Source organism: Bos indicus, chromosome 7 (genome assembly GCF_029378745.1).
Source record: "Bos indicus isolate NIAB-ARS_2022 breed Sahiwal x Tharparkar chromosome 7, NIAB-ARS_B.indTharparkar_mat_pri_1.0, whole genome shotgun sequence".
NCBI classification, from domain to species: Eukaryota; Metazoa; Chordata; class Mammalia; order Artiodactyla; family Bovidae; genus Bos; species Bos indicus.
This window is the reverse complement of record NC_091766.1, coordinates 71735801-71763711: the sequence shown is the minus strand read 5'-3', so window position 1 is coordinate 71763711 and position 27911 is coordinate 71735801. Positions and strand designations below refer to the sequence as shown.

General features: G+C 43.1%; 1 long non-coding RNA gene across 1 annotated transcript; it reads right to left on the bottom strand.

Annotated features, from left to right (window-relative positions):
• Positions 1 to 10157: 10157 nt before the first annotated feature.
• Positions 10158 to 17719, bottom strand: LOC139184216 (uncharacterized). The gene is made up of 2 exons (XR_011567783.1): positions 16660 to 17719; positions 10158 to 10698 (listed from the first exon to the last, which is right to left on the bottom strand). It is a non-coding gene; the product is annotated as an uncharacterized lncRNA (long non-coding RNA).
• Positions 17720 to 27911: the final 10192 nt, after the last annotated feature.

Here is a 27911-nt window from a genome sequence, read left to right as displayed (position 1 = left end):
AGGAATCTAATGTAATAAGTCTATCACCAGGTGCCCATGTTTGGGGCTAAGTATTGGTCTCTGCAATTGGCAGCTCAGGCACTCAGTGGGACAGAGAGGAGGGAGATCCATGTTGCTGAGCCTCCATTCTTGGCCAGTGTGGCCATTGCTGTACGTGGCCCATGGGGATTAGGATGATTGGAGAAAGGCTGACTAATCACTGCAAAGTACATCATCTTGTCCTCTTGATTACTGAGAGCTTCCTCTTCATTAATGTAGGTTCAGCAAGGCCAATAGGAAGTCCTCGAGCCAAAGGCAGCTGTCACAGGAATAGGCCTGCTGTTGATGAAAGTGAAAGAGGAGGGTGAAAAAGCTGGCTTAAAACTCAATATTCAGAAAACTAAGGTCATGGCATCCAGTCCCATCACTTCATAGCAAATAGATGGGGAAACAATGGAAACAGTGAGAGACTTTATTTTTGGGGGGCTCCAAAATCACTGCAGATGGTTACTGCAGCCATGAAATTAAAAGACACTTGCTCCTTGGAATAAAAGCTATGACCAACCTACACAGCATATTAAAAAGCAGAGACATTACCAACAAAGGTCCATCTAGTCAAAGCTCTGGTTTTCCAGTAGTCATGTATGGATGTGAGAGTTGGACTACAAAGGAAGCTGAGCACAGAAGAATTGATGCTTTTGAACTGTGGTGTTGGAGAAGACTCTTGAGAGTCCCTTGGACTGCAAGAAGATCCAGCCAGTCCATCCAAAAGGAAATCAACCCTGAATATTCATTGGAAGGACTGATGCTGAAGCTGAAACTGCAACCTGATGCAAAGAACTACCTCATTGGAAAAGACCCTGATGCTGGGAAAGATTGAAGGTGGGAGGAGAAGGGGACAACAGAGGATGAGATGGTTGGATGGCATCACCAACTCGATGGACATGAGTTTGAGTAAGCTCCAGGAGTTGGTGATGGACAGGGAAGCCTGGCGTGCTGCAGTCCATAGGGTCACAAAGAGTCAGACATGACTGAGCAATTGAACTGAACTGAGTATCCCTGCCTCTCTCAGTCACTTGCTGGGAACAGCTCATGGGACGTGTGAACCAGCCCAGGTGCAGTGGTATGCATTAGAGGGCAGCAGCTAGGGCTTTGGTTAATTGTGTTCCCCGTAGTTGTATGTCTTCAGAGTGTATTCTCAGGTTTGCACAGTCCTTTGGTGAACATTCTCCCAGAGCACAATAACCTTCAACTCTGTCCACTGAGAGGTCCTTCCATATATCTCACCCCCAGGCCCTTTGTCACTTGTCTTCTATGTCTTTTCTTTCCAAGACCCTCACCATCCATCATACCACGAGTGAGACTTCCCTGGTGGTCCAGTGGCTAAAACTCCATGCTTCCAATGCAGGGGTGAAAAAAAGGAAAGAAAGTGAAGTCACTCAGTCTTGTCTGACTCTTTGCAATCCCATGGACTGTAGCCTGCAAGGCTCCTCTGTCCACAGGATTTTCCAGGCAAGAACACTGGAATGGGTAGTGATTTCCTTCTCCAGGGGATCTTCCCGACCCAGGGATTGAACCCAAGTCTCCCACATTGCAGGCAGACTCTTTACCATCTGAGCCACCAGGGAAGCCCTATGCAGGGGACCTGGGTTCAATTCCTGGTCAGGGGACTAGATGCCACATGCCAAAACTAAAGATTCTGTGTGCTACAACTAAGACCCGGTGCAGCCAAATAAATATTTTTTTTTAAAAATGAGTAACTGACCTTGAATACTAGAGTTTAGATCCATACTTCTGGATCATGCTCAATTTAGACAGCATAGACAATCAAATGTACTGCTCAAAATTCTGCTCCCTGAGAAGATTCCCTTCAGTAGAATCTTTCATAGACATACCTGATTGGAATTGTACTGCTACAGAAGTTTTTTCAGCAACCAGCTGATTCTAGCATATTGGGCAGAATAAACTGTAAACCAGACCTAAATTACTTCCTCCTAGTCAACTAGTCCTAAGGAACTCCCCACGCAGCCAGGAGTTACAGACTGAGAGGAAAGGAAGGCTTTCAGGAAGAGTAATTGTCACAGGAGCTGAGTTACCTCTTCAAGCAACTTGCTTATGCCTTCCCAACCTGCCTGATCTCTAGCCCTTGTATACCATTTCCAGCTCACAGGAGATGACTGCTGTGCACGCTCCAATTTATGACTTGCTAGATCATACAGCACCCAATCCCATGGTCAGGGGTTCACTTCTGACAGGGCCTAGTAGCAAACCAAGATCTATTTCTCAAAAGGAGAATAGCAATCTTCAAAAGAGGGTGTGAAAAAAAGAGAAGGTGTGGACTTGCTCCAAAATCCTCAGGGTCTATGCTTCCATTCCCCTACTGGCATTTGCCAAAGAACCCACACAGAAGCCTTACTTGCCACATTCGGGTGCCGCTGGATCTGCTGGGTCTCGGGTGGTGGAGTAGCAAGCACTACAGCATGGGCTTGTTGCAGAACGTTTTGGCACTCAGGTCTCCACTCAACCTGGCCATGTTGTGGGTCAGAATAACACCTAAATGTGCTGTATGTTGCCTCTAAAAGCCAAAAAGGCCCATCAAGCATTGTGCCTCTGTTGTCGTGGCAAGAGAGGTCCCTTGTAAGGACTAGTGCAGTACAGGCAGCAGTGCTGTGTTACAGTCATCAGCTTGTTAAGCAGCTCGATCTTACAGTACAGGCAGCAGTGTTGTGTTACAGTCATCAGCTTGTTAAGCAGCTCGATCTTAATTATTGCACCGCCAAAAGGAAACGATAATTATGTGACAGGACAGAGGTGCTAACATCACTACAATGGCAATCATAATTTATAAATGTGTCAGATCAGCATGTTGTAAGCCTTAAACTGATAATGTTATTTTTTAAAGATTTTTTTTAAATGTAGAACATTTTTAAAGTCTTTATTGAATTTGTTAATATTGTTTCTGTTTTATGTTCTGGTTTTTGGCCTAGAGACATATTGAATCTTAGCTCCCCCACCAGGGACTGATTGCATCAGAAGGCAAAGTCTTAACCACTGGACTGCCAGGGAAGTCCCAATTTACAATGTTATGTAAAAATATATTTCAACTAAAAAAAGACAATTTTTTGCTTTTTGTTTACTTATTTATTTATTTTATTTTTTTAAGATAATTTTTTTAAAAAGGAATAGACTTTTGCAACATACTCCAGACCATTAGCACATTAGAAACTTCACCAATGTGGATGAGTCCCCGAATTTTTATGAGGTTTATCTTCCACTCTCTGACTCATATGCATTTTACTAAGGCATCTAAAGTAGTTTCTTCTGCGTTCTTATCAGATCCTTCTGTAAGTCATCAGTGAGGGGGACAAATTTGATGATCTGTGAAATGGCAAAATCATCAAAATCTCTGCAGATTAGATTATTGCAGACATTAAGTTGATGTTGAGTGAACTCCAGGGGATGGTGATGGACGGGGAGGCCTGGCGTGCTGCTATTCATGGGGTTGCAAAGAGTCGGACACGACTGAGCGACTGAACTGAACTGAACTGAACTGAAGTCAATGTTGAAAGCAGAGACATTACTTTGCCAACAAAGGTCCGTCTAGTCAAGGCTATGGTTTTTCCAGTGGTCATGTATGGATGTGAGAGTTGGACTGTGAAGAAAGCTGAGCGCCAAAGAATTGATGCTTCTGAACTATGGTGTTGGAGAAGACTCCTGAGAGTCCCTTGGACTGCAAGGAGATCCAACCAGTCCATTCTAAAGGAGATCAGCCCTGGGTGTTCTTTGGAAAAAATGATGCTAAAGCTGAAGCTCCAGTACTTTGGCCACCTCATACGAAGAGTTGACTCATTGGAAAAGACTCTGATGCTGGGAGGGATTGGGGGCAGGAGGAAAAGGCGACGACAGAGGATGAGATGGCTGGATGGCATCACCGACTCGATGGACGTGAGTCTGAGTGAACTCTGGGAGGGAGTTGGTGATGGACAGGGAGGCCTGGTGTGCTGCGATTCATGGGGTCACAAAGAGTTGAACACGACTGAGCGACTGAACTGAACTGAAGTCGATGTAGCCCTAGGGCACAACTGTGAAGGTGATCTCTTGGTTCTGCAAGGTGAAAACAACTTCCTTGTGGTATTCACTGAAATTGATTTCAGTTCAGTCACTCAGTCGTGTCCGACTCTCTGCGACCCCATGAACTGAAGTGCGCCAGGCTTCCCTGTCCATCACTGACTCCCAGAGCTTGCTCAAACTCGTGTCCATTGAGTCGGTGATGCCATCCAACCATCTCATCTTCTGTTGCCCCCTTCTCCTCCTGCCTTCAATCTTTCCCAGCATCAGGGTCTTTTCAAATGAGTCAGTTCTCTGCATTAGGTGACCAAAGTATTGGAGTTTCAGCTTCAGCATCAGTCCTTCCAATGAACACCCAGGACTGATCTCTTTAGGATTGACTGGTTGGATTTCCTTGCAGTCCAAAGGACTCTCAAGAGTATTTTCCAACACCACCATTCGAAAGGATCCATTCTTTGGTGTTCAGCTTTCTTTATAGTCCAACTCTCACATCCATACATGACTACTGGAAAAACTATAGCTATGACTAGATGGACTTTTGTTGGTAAAGTAATGTCTCTGCTTTTTAATATGCTGTGTAGGTTGGTCATAGCTTTTCTTCCAAGGATCAAGCATCTTTTAATTTCATGGCTGCAGTCACCATCTGCAGTGATTTGGGGAGCCCCCCAAAATAAAGTCTCTCACTCTTTCCATTGTTTCCCCATCTATTTGCTATGAAGTGATGGGACCGGATGCCATGATCTTAGTTTTCTGAATGTTGAGTTTTAAGCCTACTTTTTCACTCTCCTCTTTCACTTTCATCAAGAGGCTCTTTAGTTCTTCTTTGCTTTCTGCCATAAGGGTGGTGTCATCTGCATATCTGAGGTTATTGATATTTCTCCTAGCAATCTTGATTCCAGCTTGTGCTTCATCCAGCCCAGCATTTCGCATGATGTACTCTGCATATAAGTTAAATAAGCAGGGTGATAACATACAGTCTTGATGTACTCCTTTCCTGATTTGGAACCAGTCTGTTGTTCCATGTCCAGTTCTAACTGTTGCCTTTTGACCTGCATACGGATTTCTCAGGAGGCAGGTAAGGTGGTCTCGTATTCCCATCTCTTTAACAATTTTCCATAGTGTGTTGTGATCCACACAGTAAAGGCTTTGGTATAGTCAATAAAGCAGAAGTAGATGTTTTTCTGGAACTCTCTTGCTTTTTCGATGATCCAGCGGATGTTGGCAATTTGATCTCTGGTTCCTCTGCCTTTTCTAAATCCAGCTTGAACATCTGGAAGTTCATGGTTCACATACTGTTGAAGCTTGGCTTGGAGAATTTTAAGCATTATTTTGCTAGCGTGTGAGATGAGTGCAATTGTGCGGTAGTTTGAGCATTCTTTGGCATTGCCTTTCTTTGGGATTGGAGTAAAAACTGACCTTTTCCAATCCTGTGGCCACTGCTGAGTTTTCCAAATTTGCTGGCATATTGAGTGCAGCACTTTCACAGCATCATCTTTCAGGATTTGAAATAGCTTAACTGGAATTCCATCACCTCCACTAGCTTTGTTCATAATGATGCTCCCTAAGGCCCACTTGACTTCACATTCCAGGATGTCTGGCTCTAGGTGAGTGATCACACCATCGTGGTTATCTGGGTCATGAAGATCTTTTTTATATAGTTCTGTGTATTCTTGCCACCTCTTCTTGATATCCTCTGCTTCAGAATGGTATCCCCTACCATTCTGTCCTTTATTGTGCCCCTCTTTGCGTGAAATGTTCCCTTGGTATCTCTAATTTTCTTGAAGAGATCTCTAGTCTTTCCCATTCTATTGTTTTCCTCTCTTTCTTTGCATTGATCACTGAGGAAGGCTTTCTTATCTTTCCTTGCTGTTCTTCAAAACTCTGTATTCAGATGGGTGTATCTTTCCTTTTCTCCTTTGCCTTTCACTCCTCTTCTTTTCTCAGCTATTTGTAAGGCCTCCTCAGACAACCATTTTGCCTTCTTTCATTTCTTTTTCTTGGGGATCATCTTGATCACTGCCTCCTGTACAATGTCACAAACCTCTGTCCATATTCTTCAGGCACTCTGTCAAATCTAATCCCTTGAATCTGTTTGTCACTTCCACTGTATAATTGTAAGGGATTAGATTTAGGTCATACTTGAATGGTTAGTGGTTTTCCTTACTTTCTTCAGTTTAAGTCTGAATTTGGCCATAAGTAGTTCATGATCTGAGCCATAGTCAGCTCCCCGTCTTGTTTTTGCTGACTGTATAGAGCTTCTCCATCTTTGACTGCAAAGAATATAAACAATCTGATTTCGGTATTGACCATCTGGTGATGTCCATGTATAGAGTCTTCTTTTGTGTTTTTGGAAGAGGGTGTTTGCTATGACCAGTGCATTCTCCTGGCAAAACTCTGTTAGCCTTTGCTCTGCTTCATTTTGTACTCCAAGGCCAAATTTGCCTGTTACTCCAAGTATCTCTTGACTTCCTACTTTTGCATTCCAGTCCCCTATAATGAAAAGGACATCTTTTGGGGGTGTTAGTTCTAGATGGTCCTGTAGGTCTTCATAGAACCATTCAGCTTCAGCTTTTTCAGCATTACTGGTCAGTGCATAAGTGCATAGACTTGGATTATTGTGATATTGAATGGTTTGCCTTGGAAACGAACAGAGATCGTTCTGTCATTTTGGGGACTGCATCCAAGTACTGTATTTCGGACTCTTTTGTTGCCTATGAGGGCTACTCCATTTCTTCTAAGGGATTCTTGCCCACAGTAGTAGATATAATGGTCATCTGAGTTAAGTTGGTATAGAGGGGCAAAAGCATTTGCCAGATCACTACTGGTATATGCCAAGGGTTATGCTGATTCTCTTTGGTAGAGTTACACATCTGAAACAGTTGCTGCAATTTGAGTCATCATCTGTGCAGTTTACAGTAATCCATAGTCATTGTCCAGATCCAACAACGTTATGCACAAGAAAAGCAGGTGAATTTAAATGGGGATGTGATACATATTAAGCCTGTGCTGCTGCTGCTGCTGCTGCTGCTGCTGCTGCTGCTGCTGCTGAGTCATATCAGTCGTGTCCGACTCTGTCCGACCCCATAGACGGCAGCCCACCAGGCTCCTCCGTCCATGGGATTTCCCAGGGAAGAGTACTGGAGTTGCCACTGCCTTCTCCAATTAAGCCTATGATAGTGACACTAATCTCTTCACTTTCCTCCAGAAATGTGGTAACTGATTTTGGTTTACTAATCTGGTAGGGAGGGGCTTCCCTGGTGGCTCAGCTGGTAAAGAATCCGCCTGCAATGCAGGAGACTCTTGTTCAGATCCCTGGGTCAGGAAGATATATTGTAGAAGGGCATGGCAACCCCCTCCAGTATTCTTGCCTGGAGAATCCCATGGACAGAGGAGCCTGGCGGGTTACAGTCCATGGGGCGGCAAAGAGTAGGACACAACTGAGAGACTAAACACACACACCCTGATGGGGAAGGGACTTTCTAGGGACTTCTACTTGGCCCTCTTTACCGTAATAGCCCTCACTCCATGGGTCAGAGAGTGAATCAGGATTCTGCCAGGAATTGAGAACGTCTATTCCAATTACATATTCACAAACTAGAGATATAACCACTGGGTTCACAGACCTGCTAGGCTCTCTGTGATTTTAGCCTGGGCCAATACTCCTCTCATTACCTGACCACCACCAGTTCTCACTGCAACTGGACGACCATTGCAGTACTTTGGTCCCAGGAATTAGCGTTAATTCAGGGTGAGTGCCTATTATTTAATCCCTAAAAGATCTGAGGATTTCCTTTTTTCATAATACTAAGTCACCTATTAAAGACTACAGGTCTCTGAGGAAGTATTGAAGGAAGTCTCTAGTATATACTTGTGGCAGTGTTGTGGTGTTCTTTTTTTTTAAAATTAAAAAAAATTTTTTTCGGCTGTGCTGGGTCTTCATGGCTGCACGGGTGTTTCTTTAGTTGCTGAGGGTGGGGGCTATTTTTTGCAGTGTGAAGGCTTCTCACTGAAGTGGCTTCTCTTGTGGAGCACAGGCTCTAGGGTGCACAAGCTTAAATAGCTGCAGCTTCCAGGCTTAGTTGTTCTGTGGCATGGGGGATCTTCCCAGATCAGTGTCAAACCGGCATCCTGCATTGGCAGGCAGATTCTTTACCACTGAGCCACCAGGGAAGCCTTGTGGAGTTCTTAAGGGAACTCAACATGTCCTTCAAACCAGGGACTCTGGATCTGACAACTGACTTAGGTCTAGAAACTGGAGGAGAGATTCTGATTCTCTCCATAGTGACTTTAATCAGATTTCTGGGCATCAGACCTTGTGCTTTTTCTGTTATAAAGATCAAGCGGTGCTTTACTAGACTGTCTATCTATTCCATTCCTAGATGTACCGTACCATTTCGCTGCTGTTTTAGTCAGGGTTCTCTAGAGAAACAGAATCAGTAGTATTGATTGATTAATGATAGGAATTGTTTCACACAGTTACGGAGGCTGCCAAGTCCAAAGTCTACAGGGTGAGCCAGTAGACCATAGGGCCAGGAGAGCCAGTGCTGCAGTTCCAGTCCAAGGACAGCCATTTACAGAATGATCTCTTGCTTGAGGGTAGTCTTTTTGTTCTATTCAGGTTTCCAGCTGACTGGATGAGGTCCACCCACATTTTGGAGAACAGTCTGCTTTACTCAAAGCCCGCCTCATCCCAAATATTCATCTCATCCAAAAACACCCTCACAGAAACACACAGAATAATGTTGGACCAAATATCTGGGCACCTGGTGACCCAGCCAAGTCAACACATAAAATTAACCACCACAGCTACTATCAACAATCCCTGTGGGTCAAAACAGTCTGATTTCCATTTTGTCTCTGCTGTGCTCTAAGTGCATCCACCTTATCCCTCATGATGGAACATTGCCATGTGGCCCTCGCTACTCCAGGATCCTGTCGACCCCACCAAAATCCATGAACTCATCTCAGTGGCAGCACCTTCTACCAGCCCACAGAGAACAGCCACCGCAGGGATTTCTGAGGATATCGGTGATCTCCTCACTTATGTATTGCTCAGTATCTCAGGGAAGGGGTGTCCTCTGGGCCCTCTTGAATCATATAGCACTGGGGGTAGTGGGTGAGGGAAGTTCAAATGTCATACATACAAGTTTACCAACATTTCTGTCTCCCCAAATCTCTGAATTCCTTTCTCTTCATTGTGCCAGGGAAGTTCTGGGATCTCAAACTCATTATATGTAGGTCACTGTTCAGTCCAAGTTCTCCAAGTAAGTGAATGCTTACACAAGCTAACATATTAAGTCCAGAATCCCTGATAAGTATACCCAATCAGTGCCTTTGGCCTGTTATATCCCGCCTTTTTTGGTCTAATGCTCCTAGAATCCCATTCCCACATCTATTCACCAGGTTTCTGCCTATATAAATTAGAAAAATCTTGTAGTTCTTTTGGATTATACATTCTTTCCTCCAGGTTCAGACTTTGTACTTGTTGCCTTGGAATGTGCTGGATCTGACCCTAGTTATGGGTCTAGTGGCAGCGAAGAGCAGTAAGGTAGGGCTTAAAGAGTATAGGTGTCTCCTTCAGTCACCTGTCTCAGGTGAGGCTATTCCAGGGACTTCAAGCAAAGGAAGCCCAATCTCAGACACAGAAGGGGAAGGCTCAGAGTGACTTAGGGGTTAAGATTCTCAGTTTCATCTGAGTCCACCTGGACGTCCTCATTCCAAGTCCAGAGGACACTTCCCCAATCCTCATCCTGACTTTCACTGTGGGACATCAGCTGTGAACTCAATCTACATTAAATTCTGCAACCTTCACAATGAAATCCTGTGTCTGAGTTAGTAACTCTGATGGATCTGGGATACCTTTAGGGGCTGTCATAGACCCTCTCTAGTTCTCTGATTGGGACTTGAGCTGAGATGTTAAAGGGCTGAGTGTGTTTTCTTTCTGTAAGCACTCCAGAGCACTCAGAAGGAGGCATCTCACCCCACAGTCCTTGTAGTCATTGTTATTCCAGCAGCCACTTGGGTCCCCCAGTGTACCTGTCGAGTCTGGCTCAACAAGCCAGGGTTTCCTGAAAGCGCGATACGGCAAAAGAATAAGAAAGACACAAGAATTGAAAGCAAGGGTCAGGGGACCAACACCGCTCCGAGGTGAAGGTGCCCAAACTGATCAAGTCAGCTTTATTAGATGTTTTCAGGCAGGGGAGTACGTGCAAGGGAGAACGTGCTCTCAGAAGCATATGGAGCCATATGGCTGTTACACATAGGCTAGGAATGTGACATGAAGATTAAGAAAGATTTACTTTTAACTAACAATCTATGTTGCTGTCTAAATAACAAAGCTCCAGATACAAAACACATTTGACTCAGAGACACCAGGTCATGGAACAGTCTGATGGCTTCCCACCTCCAGGCACACATCCTGCTTTCAAGATGTTTTTCTGTTCCCTCTGGACTTAATCCAGGAGTCATATGTCTTGAGGTATCTTGTCTGCAAGATTGATAATGCTTTTGCATGCCTTTCCTGGGGTCTGCTTTTTCTCTCTTGTACTTGCTTCCTACATCTCCCCCTTTTTTTTTCAGCAAGCGAAGTAATTGTAAGAAAGGCTAATTTTTGTTGGTGATGTTGTTGTCATCTCGCTGTTCTTCTCCAGACTACACAGAAGCAAAAGAAAACAATTAAAATTATAGCACAGGTTAACATAATTCAATATCCATAGGCCTTGTTCTGTTTAAGAGGATTTAGAGAGGATATACCATTAGTAACACTGCTGCTGCTGCTAAGTCGCTCAGTCGTGCCCAACTCTTAGCAACGCCATGGACTGGAGCCTACCAGGCTCCTCCATCCATGGGATTTTCCTGGCATTAGTAATAGTATCAAGTAAATTAGATCTAGAAATTATATCCAACTTTTTATTAAAGGTTTTTAATATATCATGTTGTATATCTTGAATATCTAGAGAAATATTTTCTTGATTTAATAAATGTTGCTTGATTTTGTCCCAATTAAACCTTGACTGATTGTATTTATGTGCTGTAACACAAAAAGAGGTGTAATTCCAATCACATTTTAATCTTAGCTGCTTTTGTAAACTAACCAGTTGATCTCCCAATAGTATTACTATCTGTTGGAGATCAGCCACCTGAGAAGCTAATTTTCCATCTATTTTTTGTTGAGTGGACCATAAAATGTCAGCATCCTTATGCCATTCTTGTACAAACTGTACTACTTGAACAGATTGATGTAAAGCTACTCCAGCCACCACAGCAGTGGTAGTGATAGCCATAATACCTAAAATAGCAGCTATAAGCATTCCAATGAATCTTTTGGCACATTTTAAACCTTTAATAATTTATTTAATGGCATACAGTGTAGGACTTTCTTGCCAAGATTCTTTGTAAATCTATTGGTATCCAAATGTCCACTCTAGTTTTAAGAATACTCTGTAAGCTGTCACTGGATGGGATAGTATTATTTAAACATGTGTAAAAGGAACACTGTAAACAATTTTACAAGGACTGATGCTAAAGCTAAAACTCTAATACTCTGGCCACCTCATGTGAAGAGTTGACTCATTGGAAAAGACCCTGATGCTGGGAGGGATTGGGGGCAGGAGGAGAAGGGGACAACAGAGGATGAGATGGCTGGATGGCATCACCGACTTGATGGACATGAGTTTGAGTAAACTCCAGGAGTTAGTGATGGATAGGGAGGCCTGGCGTGCTGCAATTCATGGGGTCGCAAAGAGTCGGACATGACTGAGCAACTGAACTGAACTGAACTCAAACAATTTATAAGTCCTGTAATTTTATCATAATTAGCTGGACTGACCATGAATACAAAAGGAAGTCTAACACAAGCTTGGATATTATGAGTAGAGTTTTTTGTAAAAGTTGCTTTAGGATCATTTAAAATATATTCAGTGTATCACCCGTTCCATGTCTCAGGAATTTTCAAAGCCATAGGTATTTTCCAGATCTCATTATTAATAGGATGATATTCATAATATTCATAATAGGATCTCATTATGAACTAGATATGGAAAGGGAGGGGCAAATCTTACCCCATGCAAAACCAAAGGTTCATTACCAAATGTATTAAGAGTCCCATTAAAAAGCAGAGATATTACTTGCCAACAAAGGTCCATCTAGTCAAGGCTATGGTTTTCCAGTAGTCATGTATGGATGTGAGAGCTGGACTGTAAAGAAAGTTGAGCACTGAAGAATTGATGCATTTGAACTGTGGTGTTGGAGAAGACTCTTGAGAGTCCCTTGGACTGCAAGGAGATCCAACCAGTCCATCCTAAAGGAGACCAGTCCTGAATGTTCATTGGAAGGACTGATGCTGGAGCTGAGACTCCAATACTTTGGCCACCTGTTGCGAAGAGCTGACTCATTTGAAAGGACCCTGATGCTGGGAAAGATTGAAGGCAGGAGGAGAAGGGGACAACAGAGGATGAGATGGTTGGATGGCATCACTGACTCAATGGACATGAGTTTGAGTAAACTCCGGGAGTTGGTGATGGACAGGGAGACCTGGCGTGCTGCAGTCCATGGGGTCTCAAAGAGTTGGACACAACAGCAACTGAACTGAACTGAACTGAAGAGTCCCTTGGTATACCCAAGGACTGGGGATATTGGTGTCTTTTAATTTTGGAGTCCCTCTGGGTCCCCAAACAATTATGGGACCTTCAGTAGTATTGATCAATAGATGGCCTTCTGCTCCTTTACAATTATTCCATTGTATCCAATCTTCTATTCCATGTCCTATCCTCATAATACATTCTGGAATATCAGGAGGACTATAATGTATTATGTTATTTTCCTTTTCTAAAAATGTGAGAGCGGTTACAAGGAAAAAGGAAGTCTTATCATCTTTAGTAGATTTAACAACAGATAACCATTTTTGGATAATCTGTTTTTAAATAGATCTCTCCATGTCCAATGCAAATAGGGGTACTTTCAGACCCAATAGTGTAATTATTTAATATATATCCTGCTTCTTTTGGTTTATCTGGGAAACTTTGATCATAGGGGCTGGGAAGCCAAGTTGAGTCATTGACAAAAATGGGAACTGTTGAATCTTCCCATGTAACTGGTTGTAATAGAGGTGGGTTAGGGACATAGAAAGAAAGAAAGTGAAGTCACTCAGTCACGTCCGACTCTTTGCAGCCCCATGGACTGTAGCCTACGAGGCTCCTCCATCCATGGAATTTTCCAGGCAAGAGTACTGGAGTGGGTTGCCATTTCCTTCTACAGGGGATCTTTCCCACCCAGGGATCGAACCCAGGTCTCCCGCATTGCAAGCAGACACATTTACCGTCTGAGCCACCAGGGAAGCTCACTCCCAATATTAATAATTGGAATTAGCCTGTACGCTTACTGCCATTGTTAACAATGTTACCATGGCCAAGAACAGGCTGTCAGGTGTTTTGGCAAGTTTTCGCCTATGTACTATCTTTTCAGCTTCCTGGGATAGCTTCTTTATTTGTCCCCATGTTGGTAGAGTGGTGCTCTGTGTCCGTTTAGTTTTGGATGGACCTGGTCTAAGTATTAATTGAGACCTGGCTCCAATCGGTGGCTCAAACGGGGGATCTATGTCAAACCATGTTCTTTTCTTTCTAATACCAGATTTTTCATTTTGGGATACAGGGATGTTCATTGTCCTCTGTCAAAATAAGAGCATAACCTCGTCCTTGTTTAAGCATAAGCCCTGTTTTCCACTGTTTATCATCCTTCCACATTATTTTTTGGTGAACTGTCTGTGTTTGTTATTTTTTACCAGTTATTTCATGAGATGTTTGTACTTCATCCCAATGTACTTCAGCTGCTGGCTTTTCATTACTTCCCCTAATATAAATAAATAATAAATTTAATATAAAATAAATAAATTTAATATAAAAAGGGCTATAGCAAGTTTATTTTTAGGGAAGTTAGGCCCTAATGCATACCTCTTTCTCCCTTTTTGTTTTAATAATATTTGTTTTAATGTGTGGTGGTCTCTTTTTACTGTCATTTGACCTTGAGGATTATGGGGAATTCCAGTTATATGTTGAATTGACCAATCTTCAAAAAATAATTTTTAAGTATGGCTTTTATACACTGGGCCATTATCTGATAGTTTTGGGGAGTCCCATATATGCAAAGGCTTGTTTAAAATGAGAAATGCAATGGAAAGTAGTCTCTCCTACATGATATGAAGCAAAAATCATTCCTGAAAATGTGTCAATACATGAATCAGTCCAGAATTTCCAAAAGATGGCATATGAGTTACATCTGTTTGCCATATAACATTGGGGTATAATCCTCAAGGATTAACGCCTTCTGGTAAAGATGGGATGATGTTAGTTTGTTGACATGTAGGGCATTGTGGCAATGGCACCCCACTCCAGTACTCTTGCCTGGGAAATCCCATGGACGGAGGAGCCTGGTAGGCTGCAGTCCATGGGGTCACTAAGAGTCAGACACAACTGAGCGACTTCACTTTCACTTTTCACTTTCATGCATTGGAGAAGGAAATGGCAACCCACTCCAGTGTTCTTGCCTGGAGAATCCCAGGGACAGGGGAGCCTGGTGGGCTGCCATCTATGGGGTCTCACAGAGTCGGACACGACTGAAGTGACTTAGCAGCAGCAGTAGCAGCAGGGCATTGTGAGATGATGTCACAGCAACGATGTTTGTTGCCGTGAAATTTGAAATTTATATTGTTGTCTTCTTACATTGTATGAGTTAATTCATGAAATTGAGTGGGTGTCATAAAAGAGATAAGTCTGGTATCTATTGTCTCATTATCAGCCACTAATGGTCCAGGAAGTTGGGAATGGGAACGAATATGGGTAATATAGAAAGGATAAGTCCTATTATTTATTACTGATTGTACTTTTTAAATATTTGATATATTATTAAATTGGACGTAGGGATTGTAATCAATCTGAGATGTGACTTTTATAGCATATTGGGAATCAGAAACAATATTAATGGGGGCATTTATATCTATCAAAACAGTAAGAATAACATCTAATTTAGCTTTTTGTACAGAAGAATATTGGGATTGTCAAATTTTTTCTATAGGGCTGAAATATCCAGATTTAAAATCTTTGTTTGCATCTGTAAAATAAATATCAGCATCTTTTATAGGGTCTGATTTAGTAATCTTGGGTAGTATCAGGGTATGTTTTTTTAGAAAATTAATAAGTTTAGATGACGGAAAATGACAATCAATATTACTTATAAAATCAGAGAGAGCCATTTGCCTTTCAATATTTTGCATATATAAATTTCAATTTATTCCTTTGAAAGAGGGACTATAATATTATGTGGATCATATCCGGGAAGATGTTGAGTACGATTATGTATTTTAAAAATCAGTTTGCTGATCATATCTATATAGGTGGTTAGCAATTTTACTTGTTTATGAGGTAAAAATACCCATTCAAATATAGCTTCTGTTAACATTCTCCATTTTCCTGATTTTTTCTTTATAACAAACACAGGAGAATTCCAGGGGCTAGTAAATTCTATGACATGTCCCAATTCTTTCTGTTCATTAACTAATGTGGTTAAACCTTCTAGTTTTTCTTTTGTTAAGGGCCTGAACTCCAAAATATGCACCAGATCAATTGTTCTAAAGAAATGTTAACGGGGCGGGGGTGGGGGTCAGGGGGGATTGGCGGCTGCATTCCTATCAGCTTGCTGACTAGCCTCATCTTGTCACCATCTCCTAAATTGTAAAAATTCAGAAGTAGTTAAACAGGTCCTAGCAACCATCTCCCAATCATGAGGGATCAATCTTTCTGCCTGTGACACACCTTGAATCAATCCCATAGTATAAAGAGAATTAGTTCCATATTGAGTACAAGCCTGTTTGATCTCTTTAATAGTTTTGAAAGTAAAGGGCTATAATCATAATTTAATCCTCTATGTGGGAATTGAGGTCTGGGTGGAACCTGTGTCACTATTACAGGAAGAGCTAAAGTATCTTCATCACCTTGTAACTGAGCCATACGAACTCCCCTATGAAATGGAGAGATCAGATTGGGAAGGGTTACTTGTGGCTTTAACATAAAGCCATCATCCCAAGGAGTCTCCAGATCAAAAGGAGGAAGCTCACCCAAGGGGTGCAGATGGGCGAGCTGTTCTAGCAAACAAAATTTGTTCATTACTTCCATAACATTTCCCTCTTTTAATTTTTGCTTTTAAAGGTTTTTTCTCCTCCTCTGAATCACTGTTATCATATATATGTAACTCTTCTAATTGTGTCTCTGTTTGAGAAGTGGAATCATCAGACTCAGAGACCTTGGATTGTAGTGGACCCAAAGCTGTGAGAATGAGATTTCCTAATGACCATACTGACAAGGGTATTTTTTCTCTACTTTCATAAGCTCGGCGCAAGCAATGCACTACTTCTTGCCATTCTTTATACCTTAAAGTTCCTTTAGCTGGATCAAGCCAATAGCAATGTTTTTCAATAGCAGAAAATAAGTCTAACAGCAGACTGAGAGACTTGCACTCCCGAGCTTTTCAACAAAGTCTTTAAGACTGGCATATATTCTGCATGCTTAGAAGGATTTTGCCCCATTGTTACCCTCATTCACAAATCCACGGGGGTGTACTTACCAAGTACTTCATTCGTTCATACACGGGGGTGTACATACCAAGTACTTCATTCGTCCACTGCACCAGCTGGATTTCCCTGTGTTCTCCACTGCTCTGAGCTGAGCCTCATAGGCTGATTTCACTTTCAGATCCCTGTTCGGCCGCCACTTTGTCGAGTCCAGCTCAACAAGCCAGGGTTTCCCGAAAGCACAATACAGAGAAAGAATGAGAAAGAGACAAGAATTGAAAGCGAGGATCAGGGGACCAACACCGCTCCGAGGTGAAGGTGCCCAAACTGATCAAGTCAGCTTTATTAGATGTTTTCAGGCAGGGGAGTACGTGCAAGGGAGAACGTGCTCTCAGAAGCATATGGAGCCATATGGCTGTTACAGATAGGCTAGGAATGTGACATGAAGATTAACTAAGAAAGACTTAGTTTTAACTAATGATTTAGGTTGCTGTCTAAATAACAAAGCCCCAGATACAAAACACATTTGACTCAGAGACACCAGGTCATGGAACAGTCTGATGGCTTCCCACCTCCAGGCACACATCCTGCTTTCAAGATGTTTTTCTGTTCCCTCTGGACTTAATCCAAGAGTCATATGTCTTGAGGTGTCTTGTCTGCAAGATTGATAATGCTTTTGCATGCCTTTCCTGGGGTCTGCTTTTTCTCTCTTGTACTTGCTTCCTACAGTACCTGCTTTAGGAGATTTTTTTTTTTTTTTTTTTGGCTGCACCTTGTGGCATGCAGGATCTCAGTTCCCCAACAAGGGATTGAACCTATACCCCCTGCAGTGGAAGTCCCCAGGAGGCTCCTTATCACAATAATCTACAGCCAATAATTTGATTAATCAGGGCCACTCCATGCCATGAGTTACTAGCATCTCATTTCCATGACAAGGAGTTCAACACTGCACTCAAGTCTAAAGACAAACCCAAACACCTAAAAAAGGGGGTCTGTTTCCTGAGATCCCTTGTTCCAATTTCTGCATCAGTCAAGGTTCAGTCAGGAGACACAAACGCCACCAGTTACTTTTGCAGAAAGAACTTAAAGAACTGTCAACCAGGTATCAGAGAAGACAATGGCAACCCACTCCAGTACTCTTGCCTGGAGAATCCCAGGGATGGGGGAGCCTGGTGGGCTGCCGTCTATGGGGTCGAACAGAGTCAGACACAACTGAAGCAACTTAGCAGCAGCAGCAGCAACCAGGTATTAGAGAACTAGAAAGGTAAAAGGAATACTGTAGTAAACACAGAAAGCAGTTACCATCCCTAGGGCTTGGAAAATAGGAGAATAGCTCAGGATTAATAGAATTTAGAAGCTTGGATTAGGGGTCCCATGGAGCTGGGACAGAGAAGGCATTAGCCAGCTGATACATATATTTTCTTGGGCTGCAAAATCACTGCAGATGGTGACTGCAGCCATGAAATTAAAAGATGCTTGCTCCTTGGAAGGAAAGGGGTGACAAACCTTGATAGCATATGCAAAAGCAGAGACATCACTTTGCCAACAAAGGTCTGTATAGTCAAAGCTATGTTTTTTCCAGTAATTATGTGTGGATGTGAGAGTTGGACCATAAAGAAGGCTGAGCACCGAAGAACTGATGCTTTCGAACTGTGGTGTTAGAGATGACTTTCACGAGTCCCTTGTACTGCAGTGAGTTCAAACCAGTTAACCCTAAAGGAAATCAGTCCTGAATATTCATTGGAAGGACTGATGCTGAAGCTGAAGCTCCAATTACTTTGGCCACCTGATATGAAGAACTGACTCATTGGAAAAGACCCTGATGCTGGAAAAGATTGAGGGCAGGAGGAGAAAGGACACAGGATAAGATGGTTGGAAGGTATCACCGACATGAGTTTGAACAATTCCAGGAGATAGTGAAGGACAGGGAAGTGCAGTCTGTGAGGTTTCAAGGAGTCAGACACAACTGAGTTACTGAACAACAATAACAGGTATGTCTGAAGAAGCATAATGAGGCTGGTTCTGAGATTGTGGGAAAAATGTAAACTTAAACAAGCTGCTCCTACAGGAAATAAATGTCATTCCCAGGGTGAGGGACTGTTGCTTGGGTGAGGCTGAGAGTAACAGAAGCAAAACAGAAACAAGCAAGCTCTTTGCGACTCCTTTAGACTCCTAATTCTCTTCTAGAGCCCCCTACAGGCGGACTAACAGAAGGTCCAGTGGCAGAGGAGAAATGTCCTTTGCAGAGTCCCAGCCCTGACATCACATAGCTCAGTTTGAAACTAAGACTACGGCTTAATATCAATCAACTGTGTGTGTGTGTGTGTAGCGGGAGTGGGGTAGAGTGGAGGGGTTGTTCGTGTGTGTATGTGAGTTTCTGTGTGTTTTATAAACCATTTAAAAATAAGTTCCCAACATCATGATTCCTCCCTCCATACCTCAGCATGCATCCGCTAAGAATAAGGACGTTATCCTATATAACCACAAAACCACTATTCACACACAAGAAAATTATCAATAATTCCCTGCTAACTGCTAAGTCACTTCAGTCGTGTCCGACTCCGTGCGACCCCAGAGACGGCAGCCCACCAGGCTCCCCCGTCCCTGGGATTCTCCAGGCAAGAACACTGGAGTGGGGTGCCATTGCCTTCTCCCAATAATTCCCTAATATTGTCTAATACTCAGACCATATTCAGACTTCTTCCAATTGCCCCCCAAATATTTTTTATTCCTAATTTTTTAAACCTCTTTTTAATATTTCTATGACATTAATATTTTGAAGAATGCCTCACTCTCTGAACTCATTGTTTTCTCCTGTTTTGTTTACCGAGTGTCTCTATTCCCTACGCTTTCTGCTAATCAGAGGTCAGGTGTGAAGGTTTAATTATAGTCAGGTTAAACCCTGGATGTATCATGTAAACGTCAGGTTTCATGCACTTGGTAATGCTAAATTTCCGTCCTTAATTAACAGAGTGGCCACCAAATCTCTCCATTATAAAGGTATATTTTTCCCTTTGAGGTTTTTAAGAGCATGTTTTACTTTTAAAATGTGAAACAGATATATGGTAAATTGAGACAGTACAGTGAAGGCTGTACCTCCCACCCCATCTCAGCTCCACAGTTCTCTTCCTAAGAGGTAGCCACGGCTACCAGGTTACATGTCTTTAAAGAGTGGTTAAAAATGTGTGTGCACATAAACTTTTATCTTCATAATCAGTAGCACATTAGACAGACTCTTGTGTGCTTTTTAAATTTATCATACCTATAATAAAGTGGATGAGATGTGTAGAGTTAAGTGTCTTCTGAGTATTTCTTAAATCTGCAGAAATCTTTTAAAATACAAGACTTAGAGAAATTAATCTCTTTCCACATCATAGCAGCTAACAGAATAAAACATTTCTTTCTAACCACAAGGTAAATCTCATTTATGCAGTTTCAACAAGCCTCATTCCCTCAATCTGGGATGTCTGCGCTTCCTCTCAGCCAAAAGGCAGGGACATACCCTGTATTTCACATATTCCCTCCCAAAATTATGCTGGCAAAGCATGGCAAAGATTTGCCTCCTATACTCATAGGCTACTTTCTCTAAGCTTGATTCTACAAACCAGAAGGCTCTAGACTTTCTTAACAGAACATCTCCCTCAAATCAAACGTTTGTTCATTTTTCGATCCACAAACTGAGTTGAGAGAAATCTCATCAAAAGGTTTTTGCATCAGATTCCAAAATGAAGTCTCTCCAACTGAAGCCTTTCAAGTTACATCTGGAAATTGGTTGGATCTTTTCTGGGTCATTTCCCATTGAATAAGTGGTGTCTATTTTGGTCTGACTTCGTTTGTGCTGGGACTGTAGCTGGCTCAGGCCTTTAACTTTCCTGAAACCTCAGACCAGAAAAGCCCCTTAGAATTCTCTGGTTCTTCTTTTTCTTCCCATGAAAACTATGCTTGTTGAAGCCCTCTGTCCAGCTAAACATGGCCAAGAAGAAGGAACTTAAGCCTGGGCAAGTTCTGAGCTCTCATCCCAGTGCTGCCCCTCTCTCACTGTGTGACCTTGGGAAGACAGTCTTGCTTCTGCACCCCAGTTCATTCAACTGTACAAGAGGGGAGATACTGTCCCAAAAGTGGAAGGCTGCAGCAGACTGTTCTTTGAGAATGTTTTTTTTTTTAAGTAAGTATATAATTGTCGGGTGAGGCGGGGGGGGGGGGGGGGGGGCGGGTATTATTATTAGCTCCCTAAACTCTCTGCCACATCCCCAGATCTGACTCATCTATCAGAGCAAAAGAATTTCTAAGAAGCACAACACAGCATTTTTTTATTTTTTATTTTATTGAGTGTTAAGTAAATGATATCTATTGTTTTAAAAATCAAATTTTTCCAAAAGACATAAGAGAAAAGATACAACTCTCTCTTATTGCTATTTTCCAGTTCCTCTCTCAGAGACAACTTCTGCTGTTAAAACTTTTTGTATATCCTCCTAGAGACAGAATATGCTCATATATCCATATGCACCTGTGTTTTCCTCACTTCTTATTTTAAAAATTTTTTTATTTATTTATTTTTGGCTGTGCTGCATCTTCACTGCTGTGTGAGCTTTTTTTTTTCTCTCGTTGTGGTGGGGGCTACTCTCTAGTTGCGGTGCACAGGCTTCTCACTGAGATCGCTTCTCCTGTTGTGGAGCACAGGCTCCGGGGCACACAGGTTTCAGTAGTTGTAGTTCTCGGGCTCCAGAGCACAGGCTCAGTAGTTGTCGTGCACAGGCTTAGTTGCTCTGTGGCATATGGGATCTTCCCAGACCAGGGATCAAACTCATGTCTCCTGCATTGGCAGGCAGATTCTTTACCACTGAGCCACCAGGGAAGCCTCTCCTCTTCTTTTTTAAGTTTGAATGGCAGCAAACTATACACACCATTCTGTTCCTTATTTTTATAACTAAACAGTATGTCTTGGAGAAAATTCCGTAACAGTATATAGAGTTCTGCCTGTGTGTGTATGTGTGTGTATACATACATACATATATATATATATATATATATATATACACACACACACACACACATATATATAATTCTTTCTTTAATTAGTCCCCTATTGCTTAACATTTAGATTGTTTCCAGTCTTTTATTAGTTCAAACAAGGTTGCAATGGATACCCTTATGAATATTTCCAGGATAAACTACTGGACATAGAACACCTATATTTAAAAAATAGTGTATTTTGAATTTTTATAAATCTGCAAAGCTTTCCTTGCAATTCAACTATCATCTTGTTTCATTCTAAGTGTTACAACTCCCAGGGCAGGGAATCTTCACTCCAGCATTGTGATCTTCCCTTGGGAAAGTAGCAAGTCTCCTTTGTGAACAGCTGTCTCCCCAGTGTTGCCACATATTAAGACCCCATCTGGAATGATCTCATTCTGGAGACTTCACAACCTCAAAGTCCCTTGTTGAATGTAAGCACTGACAACTTGGATCATGAACATTAGCTATTTGGAATGATTCAACAATCATTTTAAAACCCTCTTTTGTACCAAAATCTGAAAAAGGAAAGGTTGAAAAAGGCACAGAGGAAGACCAGGAAGGCCTGTATTTTAATCATGTGTGGAAGTCAAAAGATCTCGGGCTTTATCTTGACTTCACAACTAACTACCAAGTCACTGAAGGTCTCTGGATCTCTTTGTCCTTGTGTGTGAAGTGAAGACCTTGGACCAAATTATTTCTCAAGACCTTTCCTCCTTTGAGATTCTGAAGACTTCAGTTCAGTTCAGTTCAGTCGCTCAGTCATGTCCAACTCTTTGCGACCCCATGAATTGCAGCATGCCAGGCCTCCCTGTTCATCACCAGCTCCCGGAGTTCACTCAGACTCACGTCCATCGAGTCAGTGATGCCATCCAGCCATCTCATCCTCTGGTGTTCCCTTCTCCTCCTGCCCCCAATCCCTCCCAGCATCAGGGTCTTTTCCAATGAGTTAACTCTTCGCATGAGGTGGCCAAAGTATTGGAGTTTCAGCTTCAGCATCAGTCCTTCCAATGAACACAATCTTGATTCCAGCTTGTGTTTCTTCCAGTCTGGAAAAGGTCAGTTTTCATTCCAATCCCAAAGGAAGGCAATGCCACAGAATGTTCAAACTACCACACAATTGCACTCATCTCACATGCTAGTAAAGTAATGCTCAAAATTCTCCAAGCCAGGCTTCAGCAATACGTGAACTGTGAACTTCCAGTTGTTCAAGCTGGTTTTAGAAAAGGCAGAGGAACCAGAGATCAAATTGCCAACATCCGCTGGATGATCAAAAAAGCAAGAGAGTTCCAGAAAAACATCTATTTCTGCTTTATTGACTATGCCAAAACCTTTGACTGTGTGGATCACAATAAACGGTGAAAAATTCTGAAAGAGATGGGAATACCAGAACACCTGACCTGCCTCTTGAGAAACCTATATGCAGGTCAGGAAGCAACAGTTAGAACTGGACATGGAACAACAGGCTGGTTCCAAATAGGAAAAGGAGTACATCAAGGCTGTATATTGTCACCCTGCTTATTTAACTTCTATGCAGAGTACATCATGAGAAACGCTGGGCTGGAAGAAGCACAAGCTGGAATCAAGATTGCTGGGAGAAATATCAATAACCTCAGACATGCAGATGACACCACCCTTATGGCAGAAAGTGAAGAGGAACTAAAAAGCCTCTTGATGAAAGTGAAAGTGGAGAGTGAAAAAGCTGGCTTAAAGCTCAGCATTCAGAAAATGAAGATCATGGCATCTGGTCCCATCACTTCATGGGAAATAGATGGGGAAACAGTGGAAACAGTGTCAGACTTTATTTTGGGGGGTTCCAAAATCACTGCAGATGGTGACTGCAGCCATGAAATTAAAAGACACTTACTCCTTGGAAGGAAAGTTATGACCAACCTAGTTAGCATATTCAAAAGCAGAGACATTACTTTGCCAATAAAGGTCCGTCTAATCAAGGGTATGGTTTTTCCTGTGGTCATGTATGGATGTAAGAGTTGGACTGTGAAAAAGGCTGAGCACTGAAGAATTGATGCTTTTGAACTGTGGTGTTGGAAAAGACTCCTGAGAGTCCCTTGGACTGCAAGGAGATCTAACCAGTCCATTCTGCAGGACATCAGCCCTGGGATTTCTTTGGAAGGAATGATGCTAAAGCTGAAACTCCAGTACTTTGGCCACCTCATGCGAAGAGTTGACTCATTGGAAAAGACCCTGATGCTGGGAGGGATTGGGGGCAGGAGGAGAAGGGGACACCAGAGGATGAGATGGCTGGATGGCATCACTGACTCAATGGACGTGAGCCTGAGTGAACTCCGGGAGTTGATGATGGACAGGGAGGCCTGGCGTGCTGCAATTCATGGAGTCTCAAAGAGTCGGACACGACTGAGAGACTGAACTGAAATGATGATGATTTCAAATAGCGCCTTGATGTCACTAAACTCAAACTTGGGAAAAGAGGCAAAGAATTGGCTGCTGGCTCCAGAAAACCACCAGCAATGGATTCAAAGCAAGCATTTCCTTCAGCAAGCATGTCCTAAATTGAGAGGATTTCATGAAAGGGGAGAGATTTGAACCAGGGATTAAGGGAAATTGAATTAGGACACTTTTCAGGATAACTGACAGAAACAATCCAAACTAGCTCAAGCGGGGTGAGAGAACATAGAATGTGAATGCTTTAGCACAAGTCTCTGAACAAAAGGCTCTAATAACGTGGTCACAGGCTTGCAGCAGGCCCTCTCTAAGTGGCAGGCTCCGTGCCGGTGGTGGTCCAGGGCTCTGTACTTAGCGTTAACAGTTCAGAAGAGTGCCCTCCCATGGAGAGCCCATGGAAAGCCTGGCTGGCTTGGCTTAGATGGCTGGCTGGTTCACATCCAGCCCCTGGCTCTTAACTGGACACAGAACGAAAGGTCCACACACCTGGGCAGGCAGGGCACTGTTCCTCTACCACTCAAACACATGAGAGTCATCCAGTACAAATGCCCCAAAGGCCAGAGGGATGCTGGGTAGATAGGAGCATGCATTTCTATTAGAAATATGGGTAAGGCTTTGTGGAGGGGCAGGAGAGCAGGTAATAATTAGAGGGAGCTGCATAAGTGGAGGTGCAGAAACATACAAGGGTAAAGGTGCATTTGGGAGCCAGCAAGAAGACCACCTGACCAAAGCGGAGGGGGCGGGGAGCAGGAGGGGAGGCAGCAGTTTTCAAAGAAAGGTGACATTGCCCCTCTTGGGACGTTTGGCAATGTGTGGAGTTATTTTTGGTTGTCACAACTAGGGTTAGAGGCCTGAGTACTATCACCTAGAGAGTAGAGGCCAGCGGTAACATCCAACAGGGCACAGGACAGTCCCCACAGTGGAGACTCATCCAGCCCCAGACGTCACTAAGGCCAAGACTGAGGAACACCGTCACGTGGGAAGAGCAGGAGAAATGTCTGGGAGGATGACAAATCACAGAGGGCTTTCAGTTACCAAGGCACAAAAAGGCTAAGGATTGAGGCATTATCCTATGGCTGTTACACAGGGAGCAACAGGAAGATGTTGAGAAAGGCTCACATGGCTCTTACATACTCTGTTCCTGCTGCTTGACACCTCTCCGGCACTCCTCTGCCCTTGGCACAGCTGGCTCTTTTTCACTCCTGTGCGGCTCACCTTAAATGTTACCTACGTGAACAATCTTCCCTGACCTCCCAATCAAAATAAGTTCTCTTGCAGACTCCACACCATCATTTTCTCCCACAGTTCCCTCTTCTTTTCCTTCATAACTCTTACCATGATTTTGAATTCTGTGTTTATTTGAGTGCTGGTAAAGCATCCGTCTTTGCATAAGCAGAGACCTTGTGTATCCGTTCACAACTGTGACCCTCAACATCAGAGTGCCTTGTGCACTGTAGTTGTTTGACACAATCAATTCAATTGATTAGTTCATTTGAAGATTGATTATAGGATGAAAGAGGGCTGAGGGTAGGAGGTGGAATTGAAAGAGGAAAGAATTGCAGTCCTCTGGATTTCTTCCCTGCTTGTTCCACTGTGCACTTGTGTCCCTTCTCTGACTTTTCTGGCACCTGTACTTCACAGCATAACATATCAATTAGGGTTCAAGTGAAGAGATAAAACCCTTCTAGCTATTTTAAGAAAACGTGGAATTAATAAAATCAAGTGAGTTCAGAATCAGCACAGAGCGAGTTCTGCCTGGGCTTCCAGGAATGATTCCCAGAACACCAACCATAGTACTAGACCCCCAAACCCCCCTGCCCCACACACATCCAATCTGGAAGCTAGAGTTCAGGGTGACTGGCCCAGTCTCTGGCTATAGGAACACACCATCCTAGGTATAATCTTGAGACCAGGAGCTACCGTCAGAACGCCAGAGCCATGCTGTGCCTTTTGGGCTGATCCCAGCAAAATGGATTTCCCCCAGGCTGTTGCCTCCTCTCCAAACTCAATCAGTTTTTCTTCCTACTCAGTTTTGAATTCAGGTCTTGTACAAGCACACAGGACTAGCTAAACCTAAATCTCAAACAGGAACCCAGCAGCAAGGAGCCTAGCAAACGGGTTTTTAGTTTTCCAGCCATGGTATCATCAAGTCAATGGACATGAGTTTGAGCAAACTCAGAGAGATAACGAAGGACAGGGAAGCCTGGCATGCTGCAGTCCTTAGGGGTAGCTAAGAGTCAGACACAACTGAGTGACTGAACAACAACAATCTCTGCAGTATGAAATGGCACACTCATGAGAGGCCCACAGATGTGGAAAAGCAAATTTACCCTGTCAGGTACATGGCTGCCCCTATCAGACTGTAATCCCTCTCTGGTCATCCGTATCTTAATGTACTCATCCCCTCTCATTCAACGGTGAGGATGTTCTCCAGACATGAATGAAACTGTGAAATGAACTGAACTAAATCAAAGGGGGAAAGCCTTCTCATTTTTTATAGCACATTGCACTACTCCTCTGACATACTGTATTTTATATCTTAGAGTAATTTGTACTCACATTCATTTCCCTGTAGACCAGAAGTTCATCTCTCTGTCTCCACATTCATAACAGGTAATACATGTTTGTGGACTGAATAAAAAACATAAACAAGTTAGTGAGAAGAAGTCTTGAGCCCCCATGTAGCTAGAAGTAGCTCCCAGAATAGCCATGTCATGAATATTTTAGATTTCCTGCTCTGTGAAACCATCACCACTGCAGAGACCCACAGGACAAGGGCCCCAGGAATCTCCTCGGCTTCAGGGGACCTGGGTTCCAGGGTACCTCCAAAAGTTGGGAAAACATCCACTCACATTAACGCAGCCAGTAAACACTTATTAGATGCCCGGTGCTAAGAGTGGCACCACTGCCTTTCCCTATACTGTTCATTAACCATTTTCTTGCCAACAAGGGCATGCCAGTGATCTCAACCTGAGTTACACTGGAGACCCGTGGGGGGTGAGATTCTTACCCTACCCTAGGAGACGGGCTTTCCTGAGCCTTTTAGATTCTGAATGGCCTCCAGGCATCCTTAGCCAGGTTCCCTCACCTTGTCTATTCCTGACATGTCTGGGAACAGACCAAGGTCCCGTTTCCTGTGAACTGAAACACTAACTCCACTTCACATGTTATCTTTCAGTCAATTTAGCGCTCTCACCCTCTCAAGTCCCCTACACCTAGACAAGTCCCCGCCATCCCTCAGGCTCAACTGAACGCTGCTTCCCTAGATCTTCCCCTGACCTCCCAGTTTCATATTCAGTATCTCCCTCTTCTGTAATACATTTCACATGAAACCACCTGAATCATCCCCACTAGATTCCATGTTCCAGAAGGCCAGGCACCAAGTCTATCTGGTTTACCTCTAGATCCCCAGGTGGCTCAGTGGTAAAGAATCTGCCTGCAATGCAGAAGACACAGGAGACATGGGTTTAATCCCTGGGTCAGCAAGATCCCCTGGAGGAGGAAACGGCTACCCACTCCAGTATTCTTGCCTGGAGAACCCCATGGACAGAGGAGCCTGGCAGGTTACAGTCCGTAGGGTCACAAAGAGTCAGATACAACTGAGTACGGGTGCATCTAGATCCCCAGCACCTAGACGGGGGCTGACACATACAAGATGTTTACTAAATGTTTGCGGAGCCCACTAACTTTCATCCTCAAATAATATTTACTTAATATTAATTCTCTACATAGCTCGATGGCTTACCAAACCTCTCTGTGAGTGAGTATCACAACTCCAAGGGGAAAGACAGGGCAAGTAATATAATTATTATTCTCCCTACTTTTCAGAAAGTGAAATATCACCTGGGGTAACTGACGAGTCTACAGT